Here is a 13,975-nt window from a genome sequence, read left to right as displayed (position 1 = left end):
CAGGAGAATTTGGCAAGACTTCATTAGGAAGTCAGTGTCACCTGCAGGGGCTGGGTTCTTCTTCGTGTAGAAGAAGAACGGAGAACTTTGTCCATGCATTGATTATAGGGGTCATAATGCCATCACCATTAAGAACAAATACCCTCTGCCTCTAATATCAGAGATATTCGATAGGTTGCGGGGAGAGAGGGTATTTACTAAACTTGATCTGTGGGATGCTTACAACTTGATTTGCATCCGTGAGGGGGACGAATAGAAGATGGCATTTAACACCAGGGAAGGGCATTATGAATGCCTGGTGATGCCCTTTGGGCTCTGTAATGCTCCTGTCATTTTCCAAGACTTTGTAAATGATATTTTCCAGGATATGCTCACCACCTTGGTCGTAGTCTATCTGGATGATATTCTCATCTACTCTCCAGATATAGACTCCCTCCGGAGAGATGTTTGCAAAGTCTTCGACCTCCTATGAGCAAACTCCCTCAATGCCAAGTTGGAGAAGTGTGTGTTTGAGCAGGAATCCTTGCCTTTCCTGAGCTATATTATCTCTGCCCGGGGATTGGCCATGGATTCTGCCAAGCTTCAGGCTGTGATGGACTGGCAGGAACCCCATTCTCTTAAAGTGGTGCAGCGCTTTATGGGGTTCATTAATTATTATCGCCAGTTCATTCCCCACTTCTCAACTTTGGTAGCTCCCTTGTTTGCCCTCACCAAGAAGGGAGCAAATCCCAAATTGCGGTCAGAGGAGGTTTCCAAGGCCTTTCTCTCTATTAAGTCACACTTCACTAGTGCTCCCATTTTACATCGCCTAGATGTTGATAAACCATTTATCATGGAGGTGGATGCCTCTTCCATCGGTGCTGGAGCAGTCCTTTTCCAGAAGGATGCTCAAGGTCGGAAGCATCCTTGCTTCTTCTCCAAGACCTTTACACCAGCGGAGAGGAATTATTCCATCAGGGACAGGGAGTTGCTAGCCATGAAGTTGGCTTTCTCAGACTGGAGACACCTCCTGGAGTGGGCTCGCTTTCCCTTCCGAGTTTACACCGACCACAAAAATTTGGTGTATATACAGACTGCCCAGCAGCTAAATCCTCACCAAGCTAGATGGTCCCTGTTCTTCTCCCGGTCCCATTTCATCCTCCATTTTCTCTCCAGGGAGAAAAACATTTGTGCTGACGCTCTCTCCCGCTCTGTAGTGTCATCAGCAGAGGAGGAGGAGGAGCCTCTACTTATTGTCCCTTCCAAGAGCATGAGGACCGTGGCCCCGGTTTCGCTAGAGTCCGTGCCCTCGGGCAAGAATTTTGTGCCATCTAATTTGCGACCGGAGGTTCTCTCTTGGGCTCACTCGTCCAGGGTGGGTGGACACTTTGAGACCAAAAGGACATCTGATTTTCTGGTGAGGATGTACTGGTGGCCGCATATGGCCTGTGACGTTGGAGACTATATTCTGGCTTGTGTCTCCTGCGCCAAGAATAAGTCTCCTCGACAACGGTCTGCTGGGCTACTTCACCCCCCGCCGTTGGTGGACAGGCCCTGGGAAATGGTCAGGATGGACTCTGTGGTGGGCTTACCCAAGTCCCGTAGCTGCACCATTATTTGGGTAATCACTTACCATTTTTCAAAATTGGTGCACTTGGTGCCGCTTCCACGGCTACTTTCTGCATGGGCTTTGGCGGCGTTGTTTATCAATCACGTTTTCCATCTACACGGTATACCTGACAAAATTGTCAGTGATCCGGGTCCTCAGTTTGCGTCTCGATTCTGGAGAGAGCTTTGTCATCTTCTCAGCATCGAGCTGAATCGCTCTTCAGCATACCATCCTGAGAGAATGGGTTGGTAGAGAGGGCCAACCAGACCCTGGTCACATACCTGCGACATTTTGTCTCAGCCAGGCAGGATGACTGGGCATCCTTGCTACCGTGGGCAGAGTTTGCACTGAACAACGCCGTAGCCGACTCCACTGGGCAGACCCCATTCCTCCTTAATTACGGCCAGCATCTGCGGGTTCCTGTGCCCATGCCCATGTCTTCCACTGACTCCAGGGTGGCAGACTGGGTTGTGGAGGCACATGACATTTGGGACCGCTCACAGGATGCCATCCGGGCCTCCAATGAGAGAATGAGGGTCTCCACCGATGCACATCGGCGCCCCGTTCCAACCTTTGTTCCTTGCGAGTTAGTGTGGCTCTCCGCCCGTAACATCAGGCTGCGAGTTGAGTCCAGTAAGTTTGCACCTCGCTACTTTAGTCCATTCAAGGTCCTGGAACAGGTTAACCCTGTGGTCTACCATCTGGCCCTTCCACCACACCTAGGCATCACTGAAACCTTTTATGTGTCCCTCTTAAAGCATGTCCATATGTCCTGGTTTTCCGAGTCATCTGCCGGGACATCGGGTTCATCTACAGACGATTACGAGGTGAATGCCATCATGGGGTGTAAAGTGGTACGTGGCAAAAGATTCTATTTGGTGGATTGGAAGGGTCATGGCCCAGAGGACAGGTCCTGGGAGCCTGCTGAGACCATTTGGGCTCCGCAGCTCATTGCGGCCTTCGACCGTAGCGAGGTCCAGGGGGGGCCCTAGGAGGGGGGGTAATGTTAGGTGTCGAGTTCCCACCAGTGCACAGGGGGAATCTCGAACCACCTCCGCTGCAGTCTCCCATTCTTCTCCAGCTGTAGTTGAGCCTGCTCAGCAGAAATGTTGGTCCCAGTGTCTGACTCAGGCAGATACTGTGCGCTTGGTTATTGCTGATCTTCCATGCTCAGCCATTGTAACCAGCAGCACTGATCAGTGGCGAGCAGACGCTCCAGGAACTTTGTCCTGCTTTTCCTCTACTGAGCATGCCCAAGGGACGACCTCTCATTGGAGGTCAGGTGTCACATGCTCAGGTCCTGTAGCAGCTCCTATGGGACCACTAGGAAGGTCCCGGAGAGCTTCCTCTATAAAAGGTTTGCATAATCACATGCTGGTGTAAACTTGATAACGTATGTGTGTAGATGGATGTATGTCGATGGATGAAAGCTCCTTAATCATTCCCATTCCTTGTGTTGATGACTGCTCGCGAAAGGGGGAAGCTACCTAGCGCCCAACAGTGCAACCATCACACTTTGCACACGTTTCAGCGTCTAATCGCAGTGCCTGCTTATACGGCACCGTGCGCAATCAGTGCGCTTTCCTGACAGCCGGTCAATGTAGGGTGGGAACTCCCGCTTGGACTCAGCATCTGATTCAGGGCATCCTCAGGCACGGGCTCAAAAGCTACCGAGGGTCAGAGCGGGTTCAATCACCAGTTTAGTGCGGGTGATTCATAGGGTGTCTTTCAGCTGCACCCTGTGACTGCTAACAGGGCGCAGCATATTTATTGCAACTCTGTGAAGCAACAGAGTTTGCTTCTTCTCACACTGGGCGAGGTCTAAGCCACCTGTGAGCAAGCGTCCATCCGCCATTACTTAGCAGCAGGTGTCATCTCTGCACGGTGGACCCCGGACTGCAAATGCTCCCCATATTATTATTATTATTATTTGGTGCACTTCGCCAGTCCTAACAGTGAGTTTTCTCTCAAAATCTGTAGAACTTCGCGGACTCTCTGCCAATGCGTCTCCAGGTCAGACGAGTAGATCAAAATATCATCAATAATAACACTCCTACCGATCAACGACCTCAGAATGTCATTAATGAAATTTTGAAATAAAGCAGGTGCATTATTAAGGCCAAAAGGCCTCACCAGACACTCAAAATGACCTTCTGGGGTATTAAAGGCTGTCTTCCAGTCATCGTCATCCTTCATCCGCAGCAATTATATGCCCCACGAAGGTCAATCTTAGAGAACCACTTTGCTCCGGTTAGTTGGTTAAACAAATCTGGAATCAGTGGCAACGGTTAAGGATTGAGAACAGTGATCTTATTATTCTCCTGAAAATCCAGACATGGCCTAAGGCCCCCATCCTTCTTTTTGACAAAAAAGAATCCTACAGCCACAGGGGACTTAGAGGGTCTTATATGACCTGCAGCTCAACTAGTCTGTAGGTCTTCCTTTAAGGCCTCCCTCTCAGGAATCATCAGATTAAATAAATGACTCACAGTCGTAATCTCTATGGGGTGATAGAGCTTGCGACTCAACCTCCGAAAATACCCTCCAGAAATCCTGAATGGCTTCAGGTAGCTTCATCTTCACAACAGCAGCAATGAAGAACATTACAAAATTAACATAACACCCCTGACCCCAGGACTTTATAGTATTAGACAACCAGTCCAGCAAAGGATTGTGTATTTTTAACCAGGGTAAACCCAGGACGACTGGGCAGGTAATTTAGCAAGGACAAACAAGTCTATACACTCCTGATGTTCCATATTCACAGTAAGTTGGAACCCGGTAACCTTTTAAGAAATACACTCATGTTCCAGAGGAGTGTTATCAATAGCCACAACAGGAATAGGAGATGACAATGGTTCAGAATCAAACTTATATTTGTCTAGGAATTGTTGATAAATCAAATTAAGTGCAGAACCACAATCCACCATTGCTTATAAATCAATGGAATAACCATGATATGTGGTATTACTAGAAATAAAAACTCCTACGGATCATAAAAACTCAATACGAACTGGAGTGTTACTCCTACTGACTTTTTTTTTCCCCTTATATGAACCTCACATTGCTTAATAAAATGGTCAGCCTTTCCACAATACAAGCATAGCCCTTCAGAAAACCTCTTCTCCCTCTCCTGGGAACGAGAGGACTTCACCCTAAGATGCATCAGTTCCCCGCCGTCGACAGGGCTATCCTGATAGATGAGGTTCAGCATTATAAGAGCCTTCTCTTCATTCTGTCTGTCTCTCAATCTTCTATGCACATGGATAGCTAACTGCATAGCAGTTTCCAAAGTATCAGGTGCAGGATATGTAATGAGCAAATCTTTAACTCTTTCACTCAAACCTGCTAAAAACTGACTCTTGAGCGCTGGTCATTCCACCTGACCTCTGCGGACCATCGTCTGAACTGGGTGCAATATCTCTCAGCATCAACAGAACCCTGTATAAGCCGTCTGAGCTTTGCCTCAGCTGATGTGACCCGATCAGAATCATCATATAACAACCCCATAGCAGAAAAAAAATGCTTCTACTGATGTCAAAAAAGGCTCATCAAGATGTAATGAAAATGCCCTGATTTGGGGATCATTTCGCAATAAAGACATAATAATCCCCACACGCTGTAATTCACTCCTTGAGGATCAGGGTCTAAGCTGAAAATATATTAAACATGCATTTTTAAACGTAAAAAATTCCTGCCATTTAACAGAAAAATCTCAGGTAATTCTACGTTAGGTTCTTCAGAGCATGCTCAACAGTAATTACTCACGTGCTGTTGCAGGTTGACTACTTCCAAATTTAACCGTTGCAAGCATTGAGCAAGTTCTTGGATGCTGCACATATTGAAGGAATCCGGGAGATAAATTTTTTTTGTATGGCTGGACAAACTGTTACGGAAATGCAACACAGAATTAGGATAGAAGGAGGAAAACTGACCCGGCACTGAGACTAGGCTGATACCCTACGATGGAGTGGGCGACCCATTCCTTGCAAATAGACCCATCGACGATCCTTGGTTAATCTCAGCGAAGGCCTATAGATAGGGGGAAAGAGGTCCCTGAAAGCTCTAAGGACTGGGTATAAAAACAGGTCACCTCCTAATAGAAAACACAGAGATGGCTGCAGAAACCAACTGAAAACTGAAGCTAAAGATAGCAGAACCAGAGATCCCAGAACTGCACAATATCAAACACAGAACAGATGGAGCACCATCCTGCTGCAGAATTTGACCCCTTTTATGATTTGGAATATAAGAGGTAGCTAATACTTCTTGATATTTTAGGCTATTGATATTGCCTTCCACCTTGCAGATGTTTCGCACACCCCCATTCTGAATGTAACCCCAGACCATGATCTTTCCACCACCAAATTTAACTGTTTTATGGGTGTATTTTGGATCCATACGGGTTCCAGTAGGTCTCCTCCAGTATTTGCGGTGGCTGTGCTGTAATTCTACTGAAGATTCATCAGAGAAATCCACCTTCTGCCATCTTTCCAGCATCCATCTGTTGAGCAGGCTGTGGGACTTTGCAAATGCCATACGGTTTTTTATTTGCCTTTTGTTTAGTGCTGGCTTCTGCTCACTGATTCGACCATGGAGGCCATTTCGAGACAGAATCCTACAAACTGTTCTAGTTGAAACAGGGACTTGAGGTGACCATGCCTGTTGGAGCTCTGCTGCAGTGGAAGAGGGGCTTGCTTTGGATTTTCTAACCAACAAAAGTTCTTCCTGAGCAGTTGTCTTGCGGGGTCTGCCGGACCTGGGCTTGTCAAACACATCTCCATTCTCTTCAAAACCTATTTTTAATTCTTTGTACTTGACGCTGAGACACATTATAGGTGCCAGCCACCTCTGCAGTGGATCTGGTCTTCAGCCTCTTGATAATCCAGGCTTTGGTCACAGGGTGGATTTTTGGCATGTTGTCAGAGCTCAAGTTACAGTTCAAGTGAAGGTCTGGTGTGCTGGGTTTCTTTTTATACACACACACACTAATTAAACGATCATTTACTGAGCACAGGTTAGGATGTAAACTAGGATTGGGTGCATTATATGACCAGGCGACAAAACTTTTGCCTTACCAAAATCTGACCATTCTGTGTCCATTAACTGATCAATATTTCTGCATTGATGCCAATTTATTTTCTTAACCTAAACCACCTTTCGGAGGGTTTCATCTTTCGAAAGAATAATTTATACAACCAAAGGATGAATTTAATGTCAGGTTATAAGCTTTTATTTATATAACATGGATAAGGGACATAACTTTTGTCAGGGAGTGTAAAATATGTACTGTTTTCCTATTCATTTTAATAAAAACTGAGATGTAGTCTCCCGAGAACAACCACTACAATGTATGCAGAGCGGTGGTGTGCTTGCTCCATGTACCGTTTACTTCTAGGTGCTCTGTGACTGGTTATCACTTGAGTTGAGTGGTGTCGGACCCCCATCATTTTCCTATTGATGATCAATCCTTATTTCTGCATGATCAATGAATCTGTGTAATAAAGGGTCACACATAGTGTTGAGCGATACCTTCCGATATCGGAAAGTATCGGTATCGGATAGGATCGGCCGATATTCAAAAAATATCGGATATCGCCGATACCGATACCCGATCCCAATGCAAGTCAATGGGACCAAAATATCGGAATTAAAATAAACCCTTTCTTGCCTTGTAGGTTCATTCTACATGAAGGAAAACAACTAAGAATAATGCCGGATATATTTGGGGAGGTGGCGGAGACATTAAAGTCATAGAGGTTTATCCCAATCAAATAGAATAGCATGTTTTTTTTTTTTTTTTTTAAGACGTTCGGAGTGACAAAGATATTGACTATGTAAATTTTTTTTTTTTTGTCAGATATTGATGTTTCACTATTCCACGCCCTTCCCCTTCTTTTTTTTCTTTTTTTTTTTTTCTTTTCCCACACTTTTATCTTCATCATCATCATCAGCATCTTTGACATCAACTTCTTCTTCACCTTATTCATCTTCTTCATCCTTTACCTTTTTTTTTTTTAATTACATTCTTCATATTCATTTTATTCAACTATTATTATTCTTCCTATTCTACATATTCTTTTTATTCCACTGTTATTATTCTTCCTATTCTACTTCTTCATCATATTCTCATTTGTGACAGGCATTCCCGTAGTTGTTATCTATAAGAGTTGGAAGATTACACCTTCCGTTCTGCCAGTCACAAAAGTTACATTTGTCCGCGTTCAGTTTGGCCTGCAGCATCAGGCTTTATCCAGGGGCACCACGAGGAGGAACGGACTCACCCCCATACACTGCTTAGTCTTCTTCTGCATATAATTTAGATATCTTTTGCTCTGATATTAAGTGTTATGCTTAATGTTCTTCTGCTCTTTGTTCTGCAGCCTCTTGTTCTTCTGCTTCTCGGTCTTCCATGTCGTCGTCTCCAGGGTCGTCGTCTCCAGTGTCGTCATCTCCGCCGTCGTCGTCTCAGCCGTCGTCGTCTCTGCCGTCGTCGTCTCCGCCGTCATCGGGGTGGTCTTCCGGGTCGTCATCGTCATCGGGGTGGTCTTCCGGGTCGTCGACTTTAGGGTCTTCAACTTGGAAAATGTAGCAGAAGGTACAAGAAGGCTGAGAAAATGCCAAGAACCTGATGATGGAACTGGAACTCGGATGGCTACCCGAAGGTTCAAGAGCCTATGGAACTACCGAGGACCAGCTGACGTTACTGGAACCCGGTTACTAAGCAGGAGGTACCTGTGCAAAAAAGCACTACCAAGGACCGCCTGACGTTGGCGGAACTCGGATACCCAGAAGGAGGCACCTAAGCCAAAGGCTCTGCCCGGAACCAGCTGACGTTACTGGAACCAGGATGGGGAGCAGAAGGTACAAGAGCAAAAGACACTGCCGAGAACCAGCTGACGGTGCTGGAACCAGGTGGTGGACCCCAAGGCCCACAGGAGAGGAGAGAACAGCTAGGCCGCGAGGCAGCCGCAGTTACCGAACCCCAACAGTCCTACAGGGGGAGCTGGGCCTACTGGCACTACAGAACCAGCCTTGACTACCAGTTCACGCAGCCCACATAGGAAGCTCCTAAACTGGAGGCACCCTGGAGTTGGCTAACCCGACTGCAACACGACGGGGCAAGCATAGGCGTCTCAACGAGTTTGACACAACCCGGAAACAGCTGACGGTGCTGAAACCAGGTTTGGCACGAGGGAGTACCTGTGACAAAAACACTGCCGAGAACCAGCTTGCGGTGCTGGAACCCGGATGCTTTGCCTATCAAACATTGTCTTCCTACAGCCCCAACTAGCGGTGTTGGAGCAAAGGGTAAGCAGGGGGAGCAGAGTGTAGGCCGAAGCCTGCACTGGAGTCAGCTTTGTGTCTGCGTTGCGTTTGCAGGACACTTTGCCGGCTACACAGTGGGGGAACAGCAGGCGGTGCTGAACCCCACTAACACATTGGCTGGTGTTTTTCTCTGTGCAGCTAGCACTTCCGGGCAAAAACTAGCGTTGTTACAGCCCAGGGTCAGCAGGAGTAGGAGAGGAGCAGAGTGTAGGCCGAAGCCTAGTTGAACCAATTTCAAAGGTAACCTTTAACCCCCCCTCAGGTGTTACAAAGTACAAGAGCCACACCTTGTGCAGCATTAATGCTGCACAAGAAAAGGTTGCTCTATTAATTTGTCTACTTGCACACGCTGAATGCAACACGTACACAATGTAGCCCACTCTACAGTCAAACTGTAGTTGAGGCGTGACTTGTATTTTTAAGGAGACGCAGCATAGGTGTCCCAAATAACGCCTTTGTGCTTGGCGCAGCTTCCTGAGCGTTGTTTTTTGCTGTACAGGAGTCTGCGCTCTTGTGTTATCCCTTGGCAATGCCCTGTTAGCGCTGCCCATCTTATGACCTCATTTCATGTTGGCCGCTGCGGTTAACGATGGCCATAAATCCCAGACCCACACTGCCTTTTCATAAAGTCACACTGCGGTGCTGGGATTCGTGGCCTTGAGCAGTAAATATTTTCGACGCTCACACACGTCCTTACACCTGCTTCAGACTGGGCGGCCTCTGCTGATCCCTTTTTGCATGCCGCGGCCAGGAGGCCGCACAGTCTGAAGAAGGCGGAAGGAGATGAGTGACGACAGGCGAACATATGCACTGTTCGTGTCCATAAACCACACCCTCGCTGACAAAATAAATAAGACAACGAGGGGCGTTGTTTCACGCAGGGCGGATGCACAGGCGCAGCCAGCTAACCATGATGTCAAAAGACGGGAAGCGCTACCAAGGGGGGTGCTGCGTATCATTACAAAGGAAAGTCACACCTCAGGGACAGTGGAATGGTCTCAATGAGACACATTTTGTACGTGTTGAGTTCAACGTGGGCAAGGAGAAAAAGTCAGCCACCTTGTACAAATGCAGCAGTACTGCTGAACAAGGTGGCTGTTATACATAGAAACACCTGGGGGTGGGGGGCAGGCTCCCTTCAATTTCAGTTCATGTGCCTGCATGGCGTTTGCAGGGCACGTTGCCGGCTACACAGCTGGGGAACAGCTGGCGGTGCTGAACCCCACAAACACATTGGCTGGTGTTTTTCTCTGTGCAGCTAGCACTTCCAGGCTAAAACTGGCGGTGTTATGAGCCCAGGGTCAGCAGGAGGAGGAGAGGAGCAGAGTGTAGGCCGAAGCATGCACTGGTGGCAGCTTTTGTTCTGTTGTGCCTGCGTGGCGTTTGCAGGTCACGTTGCCGGCCACACAGCTGGGGAACAGCTGGCGGTGCTGAACCCCACTAACACATTGGCTGGTGTTTTTCTCTGTGCAGCTAGCACGTCCGGGCACAAACTGGCGGTGTTTGAGCCCAGGGTCAGCAGGAGGAGGAGAGGAGCAGAGTGTAGGCCGAAGCCTAGTTGAACCAATTTCAAAGGTAACCTTTAACCCCCCTCAGGTGTTGCAAGGTACAAGAGCCACACCTTGTGCAGCATTAATGCTGCACAAGTAAAAGGTTGCTCTATTTAGTTTGCTCCTTGCACACGCTGAATAAAACACGTACACTATTTAGCCCATTATACTGTCAAACAGTAGTGGAGGCGTGACTTGTCTTTTTAAGGAGATGCAGCACAGGTGTCAAAATTTACACCTAGGTGCTGGGCGAAGATTCCTGAGCGTAGTTATTTGCTGTACAGGAGTCTGCGCTCTTGTTATCCCTTGGCCATGCGCTGTGAGCGATGCCTGTCTTCTCACCTCATTTCATGTTGGCCGGTGCGGTTAGCGATGGCCATGAAACCCAGACCCGCAGTGTCTTTTAATAAAGTCACACTGCAGAGCTGGGATTCGTGACCTTGCGCAGTAAATTTTGTCGCCTGTCCCTCATGTCCTTAGACCTGCATCAGACTGGGCGGCCTCATCTGATCCCTTCTCGCATGCCGCGGCCATGAGGCCGCACATTCTGAAGAAGGCGGAAGGAGATGAGTAAAGACAGGCGAAGATATCCACTGCTCGTGCCCATCAATCACACCCTCGCAGTCAAAATAAGCAAGACAACGAGGAGCGTGGTTTCAGGCAGGGCGGACGCACAGCCGCAGCCAGCCAACCAAAGATGTCAGAAGACGGCCAGCGCTAACAAGGGGGGTGCAGCGTGTCATTAAAAAGGAAAGTCACACCTCAGGGACATTGTAATGGTCTGTAATGAGACACATTTTTTCCGTGTTTAATTAAACGTGGGCAAGTAGACAAAGTCAGCCACCTTGTACAAATGCAGCAGTACTGCTGTACAAGGTGGCTGTTATACATAGAAACACCTGGGGGTGGGTGGCAGGGTCCCTTTAATTTCAGTTCATGTGCCTGCGTGGCATTTGCAGGTCACGTTGCCGGCTACACAGCAGGGGAACAGCTGGCGTTGCTGAACCCCACTGACACATTGACTGGTGTTTTTCTCTGTATAGCTCGCATGTCCGGGCAAAAACTGGCGGTGTTAGAGCCCAGGGTCAGCAGGAGGAGGAGAGGAGCAGAGTGTAGGCCGAAGCCTAGTTGAACCAATTTCAAAGGTAACCTTTAACCCCCCCCTCAGGTGTTGCAAGGTACAAGAGCCACACCTTGTGCAGCATTAATGCTGCACAAGTAAAAGGTTGCTCTATTTAGTTTGCTCCTTGCACACGCTGAATAAAACACGTAGACTATTTAGCCCATTATACTGTCAAACAGTAGTGGAGGCGTGACTTGTCTTTTTAAGGAGACGCAGCACAGGTGTCAAAATTTACACCTAGGTGGTGGGCGCAGATTCCTGAGCGTTGTTATTAGCTGTACAGGAGTCTGCGCTATTGTGATCCCTTGGCCATGCGCTGTGAGCGCTGCCTGTCTTCTCACCTCATTTCATGTTGGCCGTTGCGGTTAGCAATGGATATGAATCCCAGGCCCACAGTGTGTTTTTAAAAAAAAAAAAAAACACTGCGTGGCTGGGATTCGTGGCCTTGTGCAGTAAATATGTTTGCCGCTCACACATGTCCTTACACCTGCTTCAGACTGGGCGGCCTCAGCTGATCCCTTATCGCCTACCACGGCCAGGAGGCCGCACAGTCTGAAGAAGGCGGAAGGAGATGAGTTAAGACAGGCGAACATATGCACTGCTCGTGCCCATAAACCACACCCTCGCAGCCAAAATATATGAAACGAGGGGGGTTGTGTCGGGCAGGGCGGACGCACAGGCACAGGCAGCCAACCAATGATGTCAGAAGACGGGCAGCGCTACCAAGGGGGGTGGTGCGTGTCATTAAAAAGGAAAGTCACACCTCAGGGACATTGTAATGGTCTGTAATGAGACACATATTTTACGTGTTTAATTCTACATGGGCAAGGATAAAAAAACAGCCACCTTGTACAAATGCAGCAGTACTGCTGTACTAGGTGGCTGTTATACATTGAAACACCTGGGGGGGTGGGGCCAGGTTCCCTTTAATTTCAGTTCATGTGCCTGCGTGGCGTTTGCAGGTCACGTTGCCGGCTACACAGCAGGGGAACAGCTGGCGGTGCTGAACCCCACTAACACATTGGCTGGTGTTTTTCTCTGTGCAGCTAGCACTTCCGGGCAAAAACTAGCGGTGTTTGAGCCCAGGGTCAGCAGGAGGAAGAGAGGAGCAGAGTGTAGGCCGAAGCCTGCACTGGTGGCAGCTTTTGTTCTGTTGTGCCAGCGTGGCTTGTGCTGGACACGTTGCCGACTACACAGCAGGGGAACAGCTGGCGGTGCTGAACCCCACTGACACATCACCTAGTGTTTTTTCTGTGTAGACAACACTTCCAGGTGGCAACTGACAGTGTTGAAACCCAGGGAATCAAAGGAGGAGCAGAGTGTAGGCCGAAGCCTGCAGTGGAGCAAGTTGAAAGGGAACCTTTAACCCCCCCCCCAGGCATTTGTTGCTGAAAGAGCCATCTTGTACAGCAGTAATACTGCACATGGAAAATGGTGGCTCTGAAAATTATGCTCCTTGAACGCTGAAGTGCACACTCATATAATGTGTCCCCTCACACCATCAAACCATCCCGGAAGTGGGACTTTTCTTTGTAATGTGACACAGCACAGCCGTCATTCCAACCCCCTTGGTGCCGGGCGCCACCTCCTCAACGTTGTTTGGTTCTGTCACGGAGCCCGCGCTGTAATGTTATCCCTTTGCCATGCACAGTTAGCGGTGCCCGTCTTCTGACAACATGTAGGTGTCAGGCTGGCAGTGCCTGTGCGTCCAAGCTGCCCGAGATCCAACCTTGCAGTGTCATCTAATGTAGTCCCACTGCGGGCCAGGGATCCATGGGCATGCGCAGTGCATATCATCGCCTCTCACTCACCTCCTTCCTGCTTCTTCAGACTGTGCGGCGTCACGGCCGTGGCATGCTATTAGGGATCAGCTGACGCCGCCTAGTCTGAAGAAGCGTGAAGAAGGGGAGTGAGAGGCTAGTATATGCACTGCGCATGGCCATGGATACCAGGCCCACTGTGGGATCACATTAGACGACACTGCGAGGTGTGATTTCGGGCAGCGTGGACGCACAGGCGCAGCCAGGACGACAACAAATGATGTCAGAGGACGGGCAGCGCAAACTGTGCATGGCCAAGGGATAACATAACAGCGCAGGGTCCATGACGGAATCAAACAACGCTAAGGAGGCAGCGCACGGTGCCAAGGGGGTAGCAATGACGGCTGTGCTGCGTCACATTACAAAGGAAAGTCCCACCTCCGGGACGGTTGGACGGTGTGAGGGGACACATTACATGAGTGTGTAGTTCAGCGTTTGCAAGGAGCATAATTTCAAGAGCGACCTTTCCCTTGTGCAGTATTAGTGCTGCACATGGTGGCTCTTTCAGTAACAAACGCCTAGGGGGGGGGGGGGACAGGTCCCCTTACATTTTAGTTGTGCCAGC

This window comes from Ranitomeya imitator, chromosome 1, assembly GCF_032444005.1.
Source record: "Ranitomeya imitator isolate aRanImi1 chromosome 1, aRanImi1.pri, whole genome shotgun sequence".
In the NCBI taxonomy this organism is placed as follows: Eukaryota; Metazoa; Chordata; class Amphibia; order Anura; family Dendrobatidae; genus Ranitomeya; species Ranitomeya imitator.
The sequence above is the reverse complement of the archived record's forward strand: the minus strand, read 5'-3'. Positions refer to the sequence as shown.